The sequence below is a fragment of the Lepisma saccharinum genome, chromosome 4 (genome assembly GCF_977018435.1).
Source record: "Lepisma saccharinum chromosome 4, izLepSacc3.1, whole genome shotgun sequence".
In the NCBI taxonomy this organism is placed as follows: domain Eukaryota; kingdom Metazoa; phylum Arthropoda; class Insecta; order Zygentoma; family Lepismatidae; genus Lepisma; species Lepisma saccharinum.
In genome coordinates this window covers 13,908,211-13,923,839 of record NC_139232.1, presented here as the reverse complement: position 1 = coordinate 13,923,839, position 15,629 = coordinate 13,908,211, and the positions used below count along the sequence as shown (strand labels likewise).

The 15,629-nt window shown below is 36.2% G+C and overlaps 1 protein-coding gene across 1 annotated transcript in view; it reads left to right on the top strand.

Annotated features, from left to right (window-relative positions):
* Nucleotides 1-4,205: 4,205 nt before the first annotated feature.
* Nucleotides 4,206-15,629, top strand: part of LOC145986851 (uncharacterized) — a 286,801-nt gene continuing 275,377 nt past the window's right edge. The window contains exon 1 of the mRNA XM_083121324.1: nucleotides 4,206-5,187. The gene's annotated coding sequence lies outside the window, so the exon portion shown is untranslated. The remainder of the gene's footprint in view (nucleotides 5,188-15,629) is intronic.

The following is a 15,629-nucleotide window of genomic DNA, read 5'->3' as shown; positions in this document are numbered from 1 at the left end:
AACTGATTCAAACGAACATGTATATAAAATAAACAGAGAACTAATAAGTCTTTTGATACGACATAACTTGGGTCGTTGCAACTGCAAACAAAATGAAAGCTGCTGCTCCTGGTGAAAATTGTGTGTGCCCTAAGCATTGTTTCAAGAACTGCCAGCTAATCAAAGAGAAAAGCTTTTTACGGAGTTTAGGAAACTTGGCAATTTTGACCTTCAAAATTCATATAATTGCTCCTCTATGAGACTGATTTACACGAATTCTTTAAATTCTAAGATAAAGCATTTGTGTTGTATTAAGCACTTTTTGAAATAAAACCTAACCTAAATTATTCACTTGTGTGTTCTGAATTTCACCTTATCATGCATAACTATTCTATTAAATGTTGCAAAAAACTATGGCAAACAACAGTTGGGTGGAAGAAAATGGGAAGCCACATCTAATGTTTTGTACAATTTGTCTCCAAAATTATTTTATTTGAAACTATTTTGTTGCTGTAATACACAGATTATGTATTATGTGATCATTTAAAGTTTATTTTATGTCTAAATCATTGTTTCAAGACATTTAAATGGTATCTGGGCCAATCCATGAGCACCGGGTGTGACAATCACACGCTTCAAATCTAAATATTTTGTGAACAAAGACATTGAGCTAATCCATATCATCATTATAATTTCAGAATGATGACATTGTTACTGTCCTGAAGAGTGAGGTCTGTGAACAACGTTGTTTTTGGGCAATATTCAAGAATAACTGGAGTTCCGAGTGTGACTCGCACGGCGGTAAAAGCTTCACCTACCACCACAAAACTTGAAAACTCTGTTTATTTTTACAACATTTTTATACATCATATTTTTGGGGGGGAAATGTAGATTGCAACCATTCATCTCATGTCTTTTATTCCAGTGAAAACATTTTTATTTTTACTGTTATTCATTTTTTAAAAAGTTCCGGGTGTGACCTGTGTGAATACCTTATTAATTAACTCACTTTAATATCATATTACTCACCTAATACTTTAACTGAACAATATTAAAGGGGAAAGAACCTTCTCAGCTTATAAATTTTAAAAATAACCAAATTTATTGAGCATTCCTTATACACGCAATTCTTAATGTAAAAAGACAACCTTTATCACATTTTCCACTTCTCTTTGTTAATCTGAATTCTTAAAGCCATTTAAGGACATGTGAAATTAGTAACTATTTAGTGTCCCGCACTAAGCTAAAGCTAAAGTTTAAGTTTAGTGCTGTTTAAATAGTATTTGGACTAATTTTACTTTTTGAGTGGTAGGATAATTTTGTCATGGATTGGCCCATCTGCGAAATTAAAGAATTTCTCAAATATTGAATCGCCTTTTTCTCAAAAGTACCTTGTTGTGGATTGTCATTTTCTTACCCCGTGGGGCTGAATTGCTTCACCGGGCCCCCAGAATTCTGCACTAATTTTTGGTCCATTTGTGCAACTATTTATTTTATTTGCTACACTAGGATAACTCATAGGATTTTCCTCTTATTGCCTTCATAGGAATGATCCAAAACGAGACTTCGTTTGAAGACGAGAGGAAAGGTCCTCTTCTGAAACATAGTGTTAGAATACTTATAATCTAAAGCACAAGATAATAAATAATGTACCATTAACATTGCATGCTATTTATCATCATGCTAACTAAACATTAATCTTTCATCTTCTAAATCGTTTCTCACTACCAAACATGGAGATATTTTCTTATTCCCAAACATGCCACATGATAGTAGTGGTTTTATTGGTGTAATTATTCTGAGACATTAAAATAGATTGTGCAGTTCAGCAGGTGCTTGCCAACAAGGGACGCTTTCTATGTTAATTGCCTCTAAATATTAAGGACATATTCCTATTATTAATACATTATGAAATATGAGCTTTCTTTTTCCACCTTTTTCCTGTACCGGGACGGATTTTCTCCCAAGGCTCAAGGATCTGGCAATCAAGGTGGATTCATATAAATCAGGTTGATTTAAATCGTAATTGAAATAAATAATTTATAGAATAATGTACATAAGGATTTTGCAGATATCAGAGTCACTTTTGGTGAAAGCACATTAATCCCGTGATCATTTAATGGTGTTTACTAGGCTCTAGAAAACGAAAAGAAATATGTACTGATGGGGTGAGGCTCATACGAAAGGATATGTAAACTGTAAAAACACTTAAATTTATCTTGATTTAAAATTCAATAATTTTTAGTCAAAATTAGTAAACATTTTGTAAGAAAAATATACAAGATACTAATCATGTTAAACCATAAATAGTGTCAATATCATTAAAATGTAAATAAGCATGGCAGCTGATATTTTTCAAACTATCATTAAAAAAATTTCAAAATGCAGTTACGAAGACTATAAAAATATTATAAGTTAATATTTTAAGTCACAATTGTAGAGTATATCTTGAATGACATATTTTCATTGGAAGAAAAGTACTGAAATTATTACAGTTTCATTAACACAATCGACAAACATTTCCATAGTAGGTACAGTGTCAGAAACAGAAAAATGTATGTTTACAAATATTTTTTAATTTGCTTTAATCAAACTGTTCAAATATTTTACAGGGCCCTTTACTAGAAAAAGCCCTTCTATTATAAACATACAAAGTTATATGTATGATGCCAAAAAACATAAAGCAATTTTACGCGTGTTTTTTTAAGAAAAGAAAATATCAATTTAAATAAAAAATCAACAAACATGATTTTTTTTTAGAAAATCATGATTTTTATACACCCTACTGGCAATAATGGAATATTTTCTTTCATCATGAGATACACTCCTCATCTGACCATTGTCAAGCTAACAATATGTACCAAGCTTAGCAACAACATTTTAAGTGTATTGTTATAATTAAATATATTTCAAAAGATTCCTGCACTGAGTAAAATGTATATCATTGCAAACTTTTTGTTTCCTCCTCGTTCTCATGTTAAATATACACACAAGAAGACTTACTGTTTATGGAACTACGGGCTCCCCGATGGCGCAGTGGTAGCGTCGTCGCCTTGTAATCAAGGGGTCCCGGGTTCGATACCCGGTGGAGGCTCATAGTGCTTCGGATTCCACTTTAAAATGTAGATCCAGTCCCGATTATCCTTACTAACACAAAGTGGACTTAAAACATCAACTCAAACCAAACTGTTTATGGAACTTTACATGAAAAGGTTCAAGAAACGTTACTTTAATGGAAATTCTAGTTTTAAATGACAAATGGATGGAAGCAACACATTTTGTGCGGCGGTAAATACCGAAAATTTACATGTTTTGAGCTGAAATGTTCATATAAGCTAGACACCTCGTACAACTGATCTGTTATGGCATTTGATAGAAACCGACCAACGCTTTCGAAGGTAAAGTGTAAAAATTTTGGTGTTAAAAGGACAGACAATGGTGCCAGAAGGTCCACACCATATTTTCTCCAACGTTAACCTCGGTTGTGTTAAAATACTACAGATAAATTATTGTAATCAACGATACAACACATCTGGGTTTATACGTTGACTAAAATGTGCTGTGGACTTTCTGAAACATTGTTTGTGTCATTTCACCACAGTGTTTTCTCAGCTGCAAGAAAAACTTTGGAAAATAAACTTGATGTATTTCATGTGATGAAGACATAGCATAGAGCTGGACCAATTTTGAGGGATTTGATCGTCATTAACCCCTTCCCCTGTGAGTGTAACAGAACGGATAGGACAGTGGATGAACCGTCTTCATAGAATATGACCATCGTTTGCATAATTGACTTAATTGACAGTAGTGATTGTGGCTCATAATGAACCTTGACATAATTTAAATTAATGGTCTCCCTGAAAATCAACTCTGCCACTCCTATGCATGCTTAAAAGGTCTAGGTTGATAGGAGGGGGAGGTTCCTGGCTGAAGTCCACAGAATTTACGAACTCTTACGCGAGAATGTATCATTACATTATCTATCTGCCCGCCAAAGTAGTGCAAGATAGTTTGTTTTTTTGCCTCGCCCAACGTCATTCTGCAGCGTACGCCAACTTCCGATGTGGGTGGGACACGACGGAATTTTGCCCAGCTCGTGTCGGTTCGTGGGTGGAGGTTGAATTGGCCCCGTTCGTAAGGGCCCGTTCCGAGCGCGCGCAAACGCCTCCCGGCCCTTTATTCCTCCCTCCGCGGCCCTTCTGCCCATCTTTCCCCCAACGCGCGCGGTACAGCTCCTGAGTCTGTGTGCGTGGGTACTCGTTGCAACATTCAACGCGGCTTCTTGTGCTCCGTTTCTTTCGGCTACGTGTGCCTGTTTGTCTTTCTGTCTTCTCGTCTCACTAACCTACTGTCTTCTTTGGGTGTGCTCCTTCACCGGTGGCGCTGTCTCTAATCGCCGATATTTTCTTCTGAAAACATAGGAGGCTGCTATCATATAGCAGGGCGGTACGTTTCTTGCACAAGAGGACCCGACTGTTGCAGTGCACTTATAAGCACGCGTACGTTCCTTGGTGTTTGAGGACCAAAAGGCTACACCCTTCAATATCGATCTTGCCTAGCTGGTCCGGATAGACTAAACAGGGGTGTGTTCAAGGGACATAAAACTCAAGCTTCAAGATTTCGACACGAGATAAGCTTCTTTACCAGCCTCACCTCGTCTGTAGGCTTTATCGGTCCCACCCTTTCTCACCTCCCCCTTCAACAAGCACCGTAACCCGGTTTCCCATTTCACCCGGGTCTTCGCGTTGCGTCGTGCAAGTCCGGACAAGTCCCAGCTGATCGCACCGGTGAGTTTTCCAGCAGGGAAAGTTAGAAAAGCAGTACGTGCGTCGACGCACACACGCGTGTCATATCCTTGCAACGGAACGCATGCTCCACTAGTCCACATTTTCCGCACGCCCGTTACTCCCCCGTTAGCCTGCGAGGACGAGCCAGTAATGGAAAGCCCCTTGGGCTTATTGCTCCTAAAGAAATCACCAGGAACCGTCGCGGATAAGTCAAAAGAGTATCGTTGTCGACGACCAAGTGTCTGAGTGTGCCTTTGTTGTGCTTTCGACATATGTGTAAACCGATTCCTGGTTCTCTCTCTCTCTCTCTACAATGAATTGGTAAAGGTCCAAGACTTACTTAAGCACGTGGGAGACGTAATGTTGTCATCTCACTAAGAAGAGGAAACCGAGTTTCAGGGCGTGATCTTTGAAACAACATGTAAATATGATTCCATGACTATTTACTTTAGTAGATCTTTTTTTTATTAGTTAATACCACGTAGATTCAATAGTTACAGTAGCAGTAGGCCTTTAGATAACGCTTGATACGTAGTTAGACATAGAATAGATTGATATTATATACTTCCTACCGCCTCAGTATATTGGGTAATACTTTCCCCTCCCCAACAAACTTTTACGTAGTGATATTATACACAATTAATTTCATAGTTAACCTCACTATTGTTATTTCGCAGTTCGAAAATATGTATCATTGTTGGACAATAAACCCGTTCCCTCTGAAACATATTAATTGTTGCCAACATAGGCGTAACTTGGCAGGGGCAAGGGGGGCGCTTCCTCCCCCCAAAAATTCGGGTTCATTAAAATTTACAAGTTAGGGTACCTGAGGAGCAATGTAATAAACAGTAATATTTGTAATTTCGCAAACGTCACAGTTATTTAGCAAATAATCCTGGATGCTGTTTTTATGGGATGGAAAACTTTTTGATTATTTTGCCCCAAAGTTAAGCCCCAAGTTTGATTCTGCCCTCTCAAAATTAGGCCCAGTTTAATTTTGCACCCTCAAAATTAGGTCCAATTTGATTCTTCCCTCTCAAAATTAGGTCCAGTTTGATTCTGTCCCCTCAAAATAATGCCTAGTTTTATTCTGTCCCTCTAAATTAGGCCGCAAGTCTGATTCCACCCCCTCAAAATTAGGCCCAGTTTAATTTTGCTTCCTCAAAATTAGGCCCAGTTTAATTCTCCACTCTCAAAATTAGGTCCAGTTTGATTCTGCCCCTCAAAGTTAGGTCCCAAGTTACGCCCATGGTTGCCAAGTTTATTGTTGTTCAACTTTGACTATCGCTTGGCACGTGTCACTCTCCTTAAGCTTATGTCGAAAATAGAAGTTTGTGCCATGATGCGATGAACTGTAAGGGTGTATAGCATTTACTGAATGTACGTGTAAAGTCGTACAGTTACAACTAGAGAGGTGGGGAAGTCGCTAGTACAGTCACCGGCGAAAGAAATGGGACACCTATATCCTGAAATACTGGCTTCCATGCAAGGCGTTATGTGTGTTGCCTAGATCTACGCCGGTGGTAGAAGTTTCTATTGAAACTTTGATACTAAAATCCTCTTACGGACCTAGAGTTACCAAACACACATAACGCATTGCATGGAAGCGAGTATTTCAATATATAGGTGTCCCATTTTTATTGACGGTGACCGTACAGGGAAATTTTAATTCAATTATTCTCTGATAGTTTTGCAAGAAAGGCAATGGAAATTATTTTGAATTAATACTAAACGTTATTTAGCAGTGAAAATATATCCCTCAAGGATCTCTCCGTCATTTCAACGAACCTTTGTTCTAACCATTGGTAATTTCGATATTTAAAATATGATAGTTTTCAAATGATGCCGTTTAAAAAGATACCAAAAGTTTCCGTAAACTATAGAGCGCCAATTTCACATTCAATTTACATTCCCCGTTTGAAACTTGATTGTCTGAAAAGAATAACAATTGGTATGGTAATCGATGAAATTCCTCTTTATTCAAGTGCTTCCTCTTCATTTGAAGGTGAGTTAAACAAAGTTTTGGACCAATAACGCAGTGCATACAATTCGTAATAGCGAAATGATAGCACGTACAAACTGCGCGTGTGCTTCACAATGTCGAAAACGCAAGCACAACTGTTTCAAGATTTCTACTTACAATTTCTATAATAATAACCACAGTATATTTAGGATTTTACCATATTATTATTCAAATTTCAGGCATATTGACCGTGTAGTTCTGGACGTAAAATCTCGTTATAGTTTTGTAGGTGGAAAATCAATTACAGTGACAGTCTCTTACATTCTGGAAACTACAAAGATGAATTATGAGACTCGTAAATAGCGTCTCTTATTCCATTCGGCAGGGGAATTAGTCACGGGGAATTCTAACCATAAATATCCACATTTAGTCAAACTTGGTACGTCTTGATTATGCAGCAATAGTCCTGATTGATTGATTGATTTGGTGATTTTAGTCCACTTTTATGCACAGTAAGGCTAATCGGGACTGGACCTACAGTTTAAAGTGAGCTCTGAACCACTATGTGCCTCCACCGGGTATCGAAACCGGGACCCCTTGATTACAAGACGAGGACGCTACCACTGCGCCATCGCGGAGGCCTCCTGTCTAAAGGATGCGATTAAGTTTCAAGATTTCAGTCTCCAAGAAAAAGTATTTTTGGTTTGAAGACACTGTCGCATGTAGAAATTAATTAGCTGCAATAGAACTGTCTTAATAGTGTCGACATGCAATCATCACTTCAAAGTTGTAACGACGCCATTGGACCTTGTTTTTCTTTAGTCACCTTTATACACAGAAAGACTAATTTGGACTGGACCAAAAGTTTAAATTGAAATTTGAGCCACTATGTGTCTTCACCAGATATCAAACTCGTTTCCTCTTGATTTCAAGGCGACGGCGTTAACACTACGCCATCGGGGAAACCTGTCGTCATTGAAAATCATGGTGAGCTTACTACTCGGAAATGTGCGTGACTGTACATTGACGTTCCACCATAGAAACGCAATACTATAAATACTATACGGCACTATTTTGATGTTCAGGACTTGAAGGCAAATAACTTATTTCAAGTACTATGAATAAAATAATAGCTGTGTCCATTACTAGGTGTTGCTCAGACAAATTTCTACCCACATTGAAAATAATATGCACATTCAAATATTTGTATTGAAGTCTTACTGGAGTTTATATGTCGTCATGGAATCTTGTCCCCCAGTTAAAGAAGCAGTCGAGAGTATTTTGAATTGATTCTAGTGGGTGTGAAATCTACTGCCTTGTATTGCGAGAAAGTTGTTAGTTGAAACACAACAAAGTAAACAAGTAGATAGTCTTCTTTGCAGTTTCTATTTTATTCAAGCACTACAAGAGAAAGAAATACAAATGTCTTACCAAACGATGATAAATGGCAGATGTATGATGGGAAAGCTTCATTTGAATTTCTTAAAACCACATGTTGGTGCTTGTAGAGCTCAGGACAGTGAAATTTGAGTCTTTAAGTCCACTTTGTGCGCAGATAGAATAACTGGCACTTGACTTACAGTTTAAAGTGAAATTTGGACCACTATGTGCCTCCACCGGCTACCGAACCAGGAACCCGATGATTCCAAAGCAACGGCGTTATATTCATAACTACAGTTTCTTTCATCTAGCGGATCAATATATATATATATATATATATATATATATATATATGTTCATTTGGTATTTTCTTTTCTAGTGTGGAGTATATTACGTTCAACATAATTGGTATGTGTGACCTGTGCTGAACTAATAATTATTAATAATAATAATTGAATGCATAATGTAGGAAAATGTAAAAGCCGTAAACGTAAAATCTGGGTTCTACTGTAAGCAGATCCTCTTTTGCCCCAAACATATATTTTTGTATCGCATTTAGGGGTATACAGAATGTGACTTCCATATCGGCCTGCCTCTTCTCACATTTATTCAACCGTCGATACTGGTTTTCATACATTTTCCCTCTTCCATTTTATTTGACCGTTGACTATTTACTACATGTGAATACATCTGTGAATAGATATTTTTGCTGTTTTGTAAGAAGGAAACTTTTCTTAAATAAAACCATTGCGCATTAATGGAAATTACTTATCAACAATGACGTTAAAGCTAATCTCGATCGTGGTTTGAATTGAGGAAAGCACCAGAGAAAGTGCATACATTTATTTTGCGTATTGAATATATTTTTCACTGTTGATCTACTCAATGCAGGAAAATTCAAAGTAATTATTATAAGAACGAACATCAACAAACATATAATTAGAAATAATAAATAATTAATTAATTCAAATAATTCAAAATAGTTCCTAGTGTTACACTTTTCCACTTATCAGGTGACCGGGAAAGTTCAGACACTCCAATAGGCAGCACCAGGATGATGCGAGGCGGTGCGAAAACGCTTTCAATAGCAATAGGAATAACAATAATCATAATAATAATTCCAGAAAGAAAATACAGTGCATAAAGTTGCAAAGTGATGGCTTCGAGATTTATACGGATGGATGAACTGTAGGTCTAGTCCCTCTTAATCCCTGTGTAATTTCAGCAACTACTCTATAACTACCCCTAAAAACAATGTATTTCAAAATAGTCAACATATATATATATATATATATATATATATATATATATATATATATATATATATATATATATATATATTTGGTTTAGTAAGCTTCCTATATAAATTATTTACGAAATGCTTTATTATATATAAGATTTATTATAAGACCAAATATCTGGTTCATATTGTCTTAACAGACGCAAAGACAAACATGTAGGCCTAACCTTACTTCCTTGATGCAATACATATGTAGGGCTAATGATGAATCAACGCTAATGTTAAATTAGTTAAACCAGTGCAGAACTAGTTATAGCGTATGTAGTGTACAAGCTGATTAAGATGTATGTCGGAAAAAAATTCCATGAAATACTGTCGCCATTCTTAGATCGCAGATTATGGCGCTGCTAAAAACACTTCATTATAAATATCAAGTTTTGACACTGCTTCATTATTCATAGATAGGAAACTTAATGTCCCCAGCTGAGGATTTATTTTAAATGAATACGAATAACTTAGGAAATAAAAATTAGATGGCGAAATTCTCGCCTTTTCCCTTTCAACTCGAATACAAGTACTGATTAGCATGAAATTTACTACACTTCTTTAAAGGAAATGTAGGAAAATGTGCTTTAAAGAAAAAATTGTAACTTTAGAAACCGTTTCAAAAATGTTAAATCCACTTCACAGTTAAATTCTCATTACTCATACTAAAGTTAGGTTAACAGTCTCTATATGTAGGCTAATCATATGACGAAAAATAATATACGCGTAATGAGTTATTCTCATAACATGGTTTAGGGGCGATATTTTGTTTATGTACGAGTAGTAGTGTCATCTAAAGTTTCTTGATCCTTATCACGTGTGTAGCAATTGTTGCCAAACCAAACATCCGGGACAATTTGGTATTGTAATTATTGGCCTTAATTGCTGTGCTTATCCTTTGTTTGTTGGGCAAATGGAGCAATCTAAAGGACAGCATGTGATTAACATCCAAATCTTGATTGTTATGCAGTTGTGGCACCTGGTTGAGACAGCCCGAGGGAAGCAGAACTATTATCAGATGATCCAAAAATCTGAGAAGTCCAATCTTGCAACGCCCCTCTAGTGCACTTCTTAAAATAAACTTATACCACGGCTACAGATATCTTAATCTCAGGGGATAAGTTCTTTATTCGAGAATTCCAAATAAGAAAGCGTTTTAGACCCAAGAGGATATAGTTAAATGCGGATCTATATTCTGAAAACTGTACACAATACAGAGAAAATATATAGCGAAGCTTGTATATACATTGAAATATATATGCTGATTCCAAATTTACGTCAGTTATATTCTTCTTATATATATATGAATAATTGAGAGGAAATCTTATTCTTCTTTCTTCTCGTAATTTTGGAGAGAAGGCTTCTTCTTCTTTTCTTCCTTCTATTTTGGGAAAAGGCTACTTCTTCTTTTGTTCCTTCTATTTTGGGAAAGGCTTATTCTTCCTTTCTATCGTTGATTAGTGAAAAGCTTCTAATTCTTTTTCTTTCTTCTAATTCATTTTCTTTCTTTTTAGAGCGTAATCTTATTTATTATATATATGCGCTCGCTTTCCCCGCTTCTTTGGCATTATACAAACAACACAAGCTATACTTATAGAAAGATTAGGGGCGTCTAAACTGACAGTAGCGCCACATCCTATGTAATGACCAAAAGGGGGATAGCCCAGGATCGCTAACAGCAAGCGCTGCCTATGGCCCAGTGCGTCTAATAAGGAGCGCAACCGTAAGTGCTTCGGGGCATCTAATTTGACACCGCGCCACCGAGGGACGGACAAATACAAAAGCTGACGATGTTCTCCAAGTCAGATGTATTAAATCAAATTTTGATCACTAGGATCAGAAAGGAGATACATTTCTGAATTCATTTGCTCACTTATTTACTTTCCTGATTGTTTCATATACGATCATATTCTTAATTATCTTAATTGGCTATTTACAACATTTTATTCACTCCTTCTATAATTTTTAAACTCTTCCTTTATGTATTTTGCATTTACTATAATATATATAATCACTCTTCTCCTCTCGTAGTTTCTACAATGAACTCTGCTCGTCTTTATATGGCGTGCTGCCATCTATCGTTGCTCTCGGGAAACAGTTCTTCCTTGCATTTTTCATTGTGTCGTCGGAACTGGCACGTGACACAATATCCCATTCCTTGAGGATGAAAAATTTCTCTATTTGAAGAATTCTTTTGGAAATAGATAAATTTTTCCACTTTCTCTACATCTCATTTGAATCTTCTCATTGACTCTCATTTCTACTGCTTACATTCCTTTTCACTTTCTCTCTGCAATTATATCTCCTGGCATTCAGCATTTTTCCTCATCTCTCTATTTCTCTCTTCTTTCTATTTTCGTTTCTAGATATCTTATCACCACGTTCCGGAAATATTCGTGACCTCTCAAGTTATTTTAAAATACAAAATATAATTCTTCAATAGTTCATCTCCTGCAAGTCTGCTCGTCTAATCTCTCCAAGATAGTCTTTACCTGACGATGGCCTGCCAAAAAAGTAAATTTTGTTTCACCCTTTTCTTCTTTCAGCAATCTCTCTACAGATTATCAGTTAGCTCAGATTTTTCCGTTTCAAAGAAATCTCTTTCTTCTCTAAGTTCTATCTTCTACGTGTTTTTATCAGCTACAATAATTCTTCACATTAGCCTTAATTTCATATCAGCATGTATCTATATATATTTTCTGGGATTACAACTCAATTCTCGGAATACAACCGATTATTTATTAACTTCTGGGATTACAACCCATTTCTTTTGCACTTTTCTAAATACACGATGACTTTTAATCGTCTAAGCTTAACAAGCATACATTTTACTGATACTATTTGATCTTCTTTCATATTTTCTTCTCCTTTTTCCTTAGAGTTTTCTTCATAATTAACTTCCTTCTGTGCCTAACTGTTCTATCTTCTTCGTTCTTCTGTCCGTACAATTGAAAAGTTGATTTCTATTTTCCATATTACTTTCTTTGGCATCTTTCCTTTTACAGGTTTGATCTTTCACTATCAGTCTCATTGTTCAATGGGGTGGTGATATAAATTAGAACTTATTATTCTTTCCTAAGATATCATTTGCTAAATAGATTTTCCTCCAACGATGGGTATTATATATCTTTTTACAGGAACTAACATTAAAGAACTAAAATTTTCTTCTTTCAAATAGATCATTAATATTTGCCCAAGCTAATAATTCCACGAATTTTTCTTCTGGTGAACTGGAACCCTTTAAGACATTTTATTAATTCTAGAAACGTTCGCTGCCAGTCTATAATTCATAACATCTCCTTCCTTTGCACTAGTCAGTCTTATTCGTTTCTTCCAATTCTTTCAAATACTCGTTGCTTGTCACTATCTAGTTTTCTTTTTCTCTTCCTCTTTTTCTTTTCTTTCTTCTATTTTCTTTTCTATTCTTCTCAAGATCCTTTTTCCTCCTCTTCCAACTTTCTTCCACTAACGAAAGTACTTTCATTTCTCTCTTCTTCCAATTTGGTTTCTGCCAAGACTTCTTCTTATGTTCTACATCTTCATCAAATGCATGCTCTCCTTGTCTTTTCCGTTTCGTCTTCTTCTTCCTTCTCTTTGGCGAAGTAGCATCAAAATCCATTTGATCTATGTCGACCCTTTTTAGCATATTATTAACTTTCTTCAGGTTATTTTCTATTTTTCATTTCTTTATCTTCTTCTTCTTCCATGTCTTTACGTGGATATATCTAAATCTCATTTTACTTTTCTTCCTTCTTTGTTTAAATCTTCGGTTAGGCGTATGCTTCTTTTCTTCCTCCGTCAGAGACTCGTCACTGGAACTTTCTTCTTTCATCTTCATTTCGACATGGATTTCTTCATTACTGTATTGAAAACTAAATTTTTCCTCCCTTTCTATTCCTCTTTCTTCTTCTATTTTCTTATCTGTCTCTTCTTTGATTTCTTTAAGTTCCTGAGTGTTTTCTTCTCGTAACTTTATAGCTACATCTTCTATCTTGCTGTCATGCTCGTCATTGGAACTTTCTGAGAATCGCTTTCCCCAATTGTCTTTCCGGACTTTCATTTTTCGTTCATTTACTTCTCTAATCTCTGAAACCTCATCTTCGCTTCTTCTATTCATATCTAAACTCGTACTCTCGATCGACAGCATTGTTCCTTCTATTATTCTCTCTCTTTTGTCAAACAATCCCAACATCCTTCTGTGGTGCTCTTCTACCTTTCTATTCCTTTCGTCAAGCATCTCTGTCATCCCTCTATTGTACTCTTCGCATGTTTTATTGTACTCTTCCATCTTCATCAATAACTTCTGGCACATTTCCATCACGGTCATTTCTTCTATTTTCTCTTGTTTTTCCTTCACTGTAGTTTCTCCGTTCTCGTCCTCTACTTTATTATATTTATTTATTTATCTTCGAGTTCTCTCTCTTTGCTTTCTTATTCACAATTCTGCTAGACGCAACGTTGGTCGCCACTTGTGCAACGTCCCTCTAGTGCACTTCTTAAAATAAACTTATACCACGGCTACATATATCTTAATCTCAGGGGATAGGTTCTTTATTCGAGAATCCAAATAAGAAAGCGTTTTATAGCCAAGAGGATATAGTTAAATGCGGATCTATATTCTGAAAACTGTACACAATACAGAGAAAATATATAGCGAAGCTTGTATATACATTGAAATATATATATATGCTGATTCCAAATTTACGTCGGTTATATTCTTCTTATACATATATGAATAATTGAAAGGAAATCTTATTCTTCTTTCTTCTAGTAATTTTTGGGAAAAAGGCTTCTTCTTCTTCTCTTCCTTCTATTTTGGGAAAAGGCTTATTCTTCCTTTCTATCGTTGATTAGTGAAAAGCTTCTTTTCTTTCCTTTTAAAGCGTAATCTTATTTATTAAATATATGCGCTAGCTTTCCCCGCTTCTTTGGCATTATACAAACAACACAAGCTATACTTATAGAAAGATTAGGGGCGTCTAAACTGACAGTAGCGCCACCTCCTATGTAATGACCAAAAGGGGGATAGCCCAGGATCACTAACAGCAAGCGCTGCTTATGGCCCAGTGCGTCTAATAAGGAGCGCAACCGTAAGTGCTTCGGGGCGTCTAATTTGACACAGCGCCACCGAGGGACGGACAAATACAAAAGCTGACGATGTTCTCCAAGTCAGATGTATTAAATCAAATTTTGATCACTAGGATCAGAAAGGAGATACATTTCTGAATTCATTTGCTCACTTATTTACTTTCCTGATTGTTTCATATACGATAATATTCTTAATTATCTTAATTGGCTATTTACACCATTTTATTCACTCCTTCTATAATTTTTAATCTCTTCCTTTATGTATTTTGCATTTACTATAATATATATAATCACTCTTCTCCTCTCCTAGTTTTTACAATGAACTCTGCTCTTCTTTATATGGTGTGCTGCCATCTATCGTTGCTCTCGGGAAACAGTTCTTCCTTGCATTTTTCATTGTGTCGTCGGAACTGGCACGTGACAATCTTATCGATTTGCTGGCATTAAATATCTCTCCGTCAGTGTACTCGTAGTTTTGTATGGTTTACTGTACAGACGAAAAACTGGACAAGTCCTGATTAATGAGAAAGTTTAAACTTGGTGTACCTGTCAGTCTTGAAATTTTTAATTGGTTATCTTGTAAAAATAGGAAATTGTGACTCGTCAGGTTTTCCCCTGGACTATTCAAACAGAAACTGGCGGCTGAACTAACTTTTGCTACATAGCTCTATCTCTCCACCAATGGTCTTATGGGGTTGTGTGCCTTGATGACCTCAGTTGCGAACTAAAAACTGTAGGGATAACATCGCTCTCTCGTTACAACGTTGCAAGGTGTACGTCTGTTTTTGTCAGTTGTTTTCATAAGCTTTCTTGAACAGTGTTTGAGTGTTTTGTGTACTAATTTTCCGTGCTTTGCGTACTGTACAACTTTTACCCAGTAACAGCGCTGATCAACTCTTGTATTTCGTTTGGCAACATGCACACAGAGAACTAACTGCATCATATGGATTGATTCACCATAATGCATCGATTGATGCACTAAAGTGTGTTTTGTAGCTTCTTCGAAGGATCAGATGCACATTTGATGCATTTTGGTGCATTTTTTATGTCGTGAAGGAAACACCAAAGTGCATCATTTGATTCAAGTGAGGATTTATTTCAGTCGAGATGCACTTTAATGCATCAGTTGATGCACCTTGATGCACCT